The 7,568-nt window shown below is 32.9% G+C and overlaps 1 protein-coding gene across 2 annotated transcripts in view; it reads right to left on the bottom strand.

Moving 5' to 3' along the window:
• LOC106721645 (uncharacterized protein PB18E9.04c) overlaps nucleotides 1–2,366 on the bottom strand; it is a 181,813-nt gene extending 179,447 nt beyond the window's left edge. For both annotated transcript variants that reach the window (XM_014516650.2, XM_045681944.1), the window contains exon 1: nucleotides 1,532–2,366. The gene's annotated coding sequence lies outside the window, so the exon portion shown is untranslated. The remainder of the gene's footprint in view (nucleotides 1–1,531) is intronic.
• Between the last annotated feature and the right edge of the window lie 5,202 nt (nucleotides 2,367–7,568).

Consider the following 7,568-nt stretch of genomic DNA (forward strand, 5'->3'; position numbering starts at 1 on the left):
ACTTTAAATGGATAATCTGAATCTTGGTGCTGCCGCTGAACTTTGCATTTAAATATGTCAATTGCAAGGGACTTTTTACTTCTATTGGATTAAAAAAAAGAAGATATACTGAAGCGCAGTTTCTAACTCAATGTATCGATTGTTAGTTGTTGATTAACCTTAATTAGGATTACCCGAACTACTATTTTACAATACTATTATATTTTAAAAAAATCCTATTGAAAGTTAGACGTATACTTCTAGAGAGAGCGTTCGGAGCACAAAAGTGAGGTGTTTTATGTTGCCTTCGAAGGACTTTTTTGTAGTAAATTTCCCCAGTGTTGTCATTTGCATTACAATTTTTAAATAAAAAGTAAATCGAATACTACTCTTTTATAATATTTATTTTCTAATTTAGTAAAGTTTAAAAATAAATTTAGTCATGACATTTTAAAACAATAATTAATAATTTTATAACAGCAATAGAACACAATGTGCTTAATAAATATATTTTCCGAATTTTGGGATTTTATTTATTAAACTGGAAAACATTTTCGTCACGCAAACTAATGACATTTCAAAAATCGTAACACTTAAAAGTCGTTAGATGATAATGTGTTTCAGAAAAATTACTTTAATTTAGTCTACCTAGTATTAAACTATTATTGATTTGAACTGCATAATAATAGTTCTAGTATTACTAATAGTAGTGAGGATATTTCTGTCCCTATTATAAATTGTTTTTTATAACAATTTTGTAAAAATATTATATTTAAATAAATGCATATGATACTACCATATAATTGCAAAATAACACGACATTATACGACATTTTTATTTGATTAACAAATGTCAGAAGAATTGGTTTTCCATCCGTAGTCAAATTATGTTGTAAAATAAAAAAATAAAACAATTAATTCTGAATTAAAATACTTATATGACATTTTAAAAATATTTAAATTTACACTAACAATATGTTTTACACCGTTGAAACATTTAAATAAAAAAATATTAGTTATTTAAACTACCATTTTCATAAACAGATTAAAACAAAGAAAATCTTTAAGAAATTGTTTTTATGTAAATGATAAGTAGATACATTATCTTTTACTGTAAAAGGACGATTTTTGAAGTTCTTTGTTTATTCTTCATTATTCCGTTTTAGAACGTAAGTTACCCATTTTCTTTGAATTGCTTCGTTGTGACTTTCGTTGAGAAAATTCCAATTAACGATTTATCGTTAATTGGGTCAATGAGTTCTTTTAAATTGACTGATATTTCTTCTGTTTTTTTTTCGACGTCCCTTTTTATTATTACAAGCAGTTTTATAAAAACAATTAAATAATAAAACAAATTTTAGTACAATGTACGTCCTTTGTTACGGTAAATAATATGAATGATTATATACAATTCATACATATTTAAAAAAGAGTGAGATATTACACTATCATTAAATGTTAACTTTAGTTTAGAATTCTATTATAAATTTTACATTGTTAAAATTAAATATATGTTTATCCGCAAAGTTGTATGTAAGAAAATATTTACCTACCTTGATTCTTGAACCATATTCGATGATCCTCAATTGGGGTATGTAAGTCCTGGTAATTCCATTATAACACTTCAGAGAGAATCCAAAAGAACACTTGATTGTTGGCAAGTTTTAAGTCCGTTTATTGCAAAATTCACAACCTTATGAAAAATGAAAAAAGTTTCAAGAGTCTGTGTCAATAAAACATGAACACTGAATAAGGTACACGTAACTTTATAATACAGATTGTATAAATATACTAACTTCGTTCTAGTTAACTCACAACTTTTGATGTAACAACCGTTTTTATTGATAAAGTCTATCCACATGCATTGGATGGGACAGAATTGTATGCATTATGTTTATTTATCACAACCATGGTTGATCAAAAACTATTTTAGTCTACTCTAGTCCGATAACTACATTGTTCTACACTAAACTAAAACATTTTATTCTGTATTCACAACACTGAAGAGGTAAACATTGAAGAATAGAGATTTACATCGTGTCGATTTTCAACACCCTTTATATTTTATCATATCAATTCACTATTATACACAGTAGCACGATTTCATAGTAAATTGAGGGTAAATACTATTGTTTTTGGCACAATTCAATTACTAGTAACAGCTCCCATTGTATCCACGTGAGATTTCGCGAACGTGTTGAATTTTCATAACGTTATATCGCGGTAGTTAAACGCACGCTTACGTTTGACGTATTAATAAATAGTTATATAAAGAGGAAAGCGCGGCAAGTCGATGTTTTCGGACGGCCGCGTGTGTCGGCTAGTGTTGGAACTGTCAGTGAAACTGTGTTTCTGGTACTAGAGTACGACGTGTGTTCACCGAACTGTTTGTGCTTTGCTACTAGACACGCGCTCCTCGCTGCAACCGCTGAAAGGCGAAACCTGTTGAAATAGGACGGGGGGCTACGTGCGAGCGGGACAGCACCACGATTCACGCTTGCGCCTTCAGTTTTCAGGAGCTTACTTTGTTCAGGCGACGTGTGTGCGTGAAAATTTGCGTGACTACGGCCCAGTGAATCGGTGTTGGTGAGTTGTGGAAAACTCTCTTAAGGTGTTTTCACAAGCACTCGGATTTTCTCGCTTTTCATTAGAGATTGCTAATAGAATCCATTTAATATCGCGCGTCGCGCGTATGCTCAAGGTTACTCGCTTTTCTTTATTACATTTCTTTTACATTCTTTGCTCTTATATTACAGTGCCTAATTAAATACGAGAGGTAATTATTAAAAACGTTATGTAATCAACTTATCATATTTACTACATTGTCGAGACCTAATTATTAAATGTTACTTCTTTTAACCAAATATATTACATATGGTAATAGATATCAAAGCTAATATAAAAAGCAAGGGTGTAAAAATTAGTATTAATCAATTTAAAGTGGCTTTGAGAGCAATATAAACAAGTCGCACACAGATGCGGGACGTTATCAAAAAGCACGCAACCGTAGGCTTCAAAGCGAGACGTGATAGCTGAGCGCAGCCGTGGGAACGAGACGATGCGAGTAGCGCGGCTGCGTACGCAACGGCCCTCGACCACCTCACCCACACCGCTGCGTTGGCCGTCGGAGCCGCCTCTGACAGCCGTGCTGCGATGTTACCATGTACCCTTCATTATATCGAGAATCAATTGACAAATGGGCATAACGCCGGCCTGCACACACGCGCCTCGAGTAGCAAAGGGCGCCTTTAATTGAGGACCATTGTTCTTCTCTCAAAAGAGGCTCAGTAATAGAATAACGTCTTCAACTCCGCGGGGACAGCCGCTTCAATTCCATAGTTTACAGAGTACCTTTATTGAATAAATGGGATACGTACGGACCTCTTTCATCTGTTACGATTCGGGAAAAAATTTCATTGTTGTGTTTTCTTTGTTTGAATTTTCTTAATGTTGTAATTTAGGGATCTAATACCAATAAATGTATAATGGTCCAGTGTCCTCGCTAATAGCTTTACTACACCAAATGTTTAGTTTTAAATGATGAAAAAATAATCACAATATTCCGAAAATTAACTGTTAATTAACTGTCATGGCTACATTTCGCCTTAAAAAAACACTATCAGACTATGTCACATGCAAACATATATTTTTTGCTGTTAAATATACTGACAATTTTAATAGACACTCGTGGAATCTTATTACGTCTGAATTTCATAATCCTCCACTCGGTTTCAAGTTGAAGTGAGGCCACGCGGCACAAGGTTGTGTATAAAATCTCGGAACAATTAAAACGCGCCGGGCGTGCGAGGTGCGGGGACGTGCCACCCCGTCTTCGTTTACAAGGCGTAGGAAACCCGATACGTCCCGACAACGTAAATCATCCCTCAACAAAAGAGTAAATGAAAAAAGAAGCCTCTCTCGCAAACAATTTATTCAGCCGCTCTCGTTGCCGTAATCGTTTAGAAGCCTCCAATGTAATTACGGACAGGAGGGAAATCCTAAAAAACATCGTGAATATTGACAGATCATTGATCTGTTTTGAATACTTTTTTCCTTCGTTTTTGTTTAATGTCACAGGTGAATTGTGTACGCCGCCTGTTTATTATTTGCCTAGGAAAATCGTAAAGACTCAGCAAACTGCAATTCCTTCGAATACATTCAGAAAGTGTCTCGCCTTAGCAATAAGGAAAAATAATACTAAATATTGCTGCTGCATATTCGTTAATGTTTTTTTTCCATTTTAATTTTGTTTGAATTCGAGAAGAAACAATCGTTTTAATTTCTTGTATTTTCGAATTGGGAACGTATCCAAATAGTTTTCACTATTCAAAACTGTATCATTAAACAAATTAGCTTTTAAAATAATTATGCTAATACGTTGACGCATGCCTTTTAACCACTGTTGCTTTGTTTTTTATACATACGTTATGTCGTTAAAGATTTTATTATTGTATCGATGGTACGTAATTTTATAATAACTAGTGATCGCCCATTCTTAGAAACTCGACCGTAATTCGTAATCAAAGAACAATGGCAGCCGCCCATACATCAAAATAGTTGAGGCTAAATGATAGCGTCTAAGCATGAAAAATATCTTAAAACGATAAGAATTAGTCGCGGAGCAAATATCTGAAAGAATTTCGGCCCGAGGAAGCCGCAAAAAATAGATCTTTTGATTTTAATTTTTCGTTTTTTAAGGTTACGTCATAATGACAGCTAGAGAAAATTCGCAATGAAGGTTGTTATTTAAGTAAATATCTAGTACATGATTTTATTTTGTATATTAAATCAGAACTTTATCGTTATAAATCAGGCAGATGGTGGTTACGAGTTGTTATGTGGCTGATTTCGAAAAATATAAGAGTACCACTAGCTGTCACGCGGCATGTTGGTACTCTTTGCTACGAGCGCCACACGAACTCAACCGACACAAGGCGGAGTATTTGTGACGTGCGTGACATTTTAAATGTTGCCATAACCATAAAAGCAAATAGTTACAACATAGTGCGGTTTGCATTCATTTAAAAATGCCTGAAGCCCAAAAAAACTATCTTTTTCACTAAGTATACACCTAATATAAATAATAAGTATCTATTTGAAAATAAGTATTGGAATATTATACATGATAACAATTTCTAATTCGTACACTTTGCTAAATATAATTCCGAAAATACGGCATTCTTTAAATGGTGGGAACACTTTAATGGGTGATAATCTGATTAGTCAATACACATTCTTTAAATTATTATAATGTTTCTGTGGCTTCAATAAAAATAGAATTATTTACGTAAATTATTAAAAAAATATGTAAATTAATTGTATCTATATGACATTTCTAGACGCTAATTTTTTTTTCAACTATGTTTCTGCCATTGTTCTTTAAGTTTTAAATTTATATTTAACGTCTTTCTATTAATTTTCACCACCCGTCACGTTCCGTCTCCCAAAATGGCAAAAAGTGGATTGCTGAGGTTCATTTAGCCACAAGTGATCTCCGCCTACCCCTCTGGATCACAGGCGGGAGTTGTGTCTGTGTTTAACATGTAAATTTGTAATTTACTTAATTTTCATTAAAAAAAAATTCTTCTTAAAAAGGGATATTTTTAGGTTCAAATATTAATATAATAGATAACTATACTATTTTATTGTTGACGCTGTCATTTTTAAGGTGCAATTTTATTAGTCGATAACTCGGTCATTATTCACAGGAGATGCTTTCATAATCACGATGAACAAAAACTTAATTTAAAAAAAAGAACTATTTTTATGAGACATCGTAGTAAAAGTTTTATATTTTATATTTCTGTATAGATTAGTTTATAAAAATAAAACTATCAAAGAGAAGCGTCGCCATCCGGTATAAATATATTTAAATAGTAAACAGGAAGTAACCTAAAGTCGTAATCTCCACGTTCAAAAGTTTTTTTTCTCTTTAAAATAAGCTCTCTTATTTTCTGCTAATAGTGACAATGGCTCAAGGGTTAAGCGCACAACTTGTTCCGCAGGTTCTGGTTCGATCCCCGCTACGTACCAAGGTTTTTTTTTTAATTTTTCGATGATTGTTATTTGCAACATCCTAAACTTTGATTTGGCTTTTGAAGTGGATCTCTGATACTTGATGACCACGACCAATATGGAAATACTGCACCGGGGAAGTAGAATGTAGTAGAAACTTTGATGAGGTTGTGATAATTATATTATTAAAACTTGCAGCCATTTCAAATTTACTCTAATTTTGTCAAAAAAACAAAATATATTCATTGCGGTACTAAATCTTGGAACTAATATGTTATCGTCAGAACAACTCACGTCATAAATAATGAATATTTATCGCCGTCATACATTTTAGTGACATATGTATCTAATTATGCAACATTTCCGGTCCGCCATGTTGACTCGACTCTTATATAGTGCCGTAATTAAACACTCAGCAATTTTATTTAACTTACGTGATTTTTTTTATTTATAAACCGACAAAGTTATCTGACACGATGTGTGTAAGGTGTAAGTTAAACTAAATTATGAAAGCTCAGTACCATCCTACTGTAAATATAAAAAAGTTTCACAAGATCCTTTTCTTACTATAGCTGCCATGTAATTTTTTATTTCATAAAATGCCTAAGTAGGTTTTATATATTTTCTGACAGAAATCACATCGATAACAGCTCTCATCGGGCTGGATAATGTTGTCTGGATAACGACAGAGCCTTTCAAATAATCACTATCTTAATGCCGATCATACCTTCCGCAATTATATGAGCAAAGTTTATTTCCAAATAATTTGCAGCTTATTATAATTAAGAGTTCGTAGCAAGTGAACTCTTGGAAAAAGGCTGACGCGACAACGCAAAAGGCCTTCAAGAATTAGAAGACAGGCGTGAAGTAGAAGCAATTCGGCAATTCGTCTAATGAGTGTGCGTGCCAGAGGCCAAATTTTAGTCCACGTACCCTTTTTACTACTTTTTCTCCCCTTTTAAAACCTATTGTATCTCTGTTTTGTCAAAACCAAAAGACAGGGATGACGATATGTTTTATATGGAAATTTCAGTGTCAGAAAACCACGATAAACCAACTATCAGTCTTATTAACACTAATAGTAATTCGCGAAAGCAATAACAATAAATAATTTAGTAAGAATAATGACCACATTGGAAAGATTATTCTGGAAATTATGATTTTGCATAGAGTATAATATTAGTTCCAGTAATCGTGTCGGCCATTAACCGCTGCACTTCAAAGAACTCGTAACCATTTGTGAACTGTATTATGATACAGCTCACCAGCTGTACTGAATGCTGAATGCGTCATTTATAAAACGTTCTACTTATGCTAGTGTTTACGTCTTCAAAAAAAATTATCACTATGCCATAATAGTCTATCTACAGCCATTCTCCTTTTAACTAACTCCTGTTCTCCTGAATTGACAGCAATAATAGCCGTTGTATCATTACTAGTAAATATGTTTTGACACCAGATACTTTTAACATAGTTATGTTAACAAAATTGTTAAACATAACATAACATTTCCAGAAAATTGCAAAAACACGGGGAGATTCTCATATATTAATATTAATAAAAGAATAAACGATA

Source organism: Papilio machaon, chromosome 17, assembly GCF_912999745.1.
Source record: "Papilio machaon chromosome 17, ilPapMach1.1, whole genome shotgun sequence".
Lineage (NCBI taxonomy): Eukaryota > Metazoa > Arthropoda > Insecta > Lepidoptera > Papilionidae > Papilio > Papilio machaon.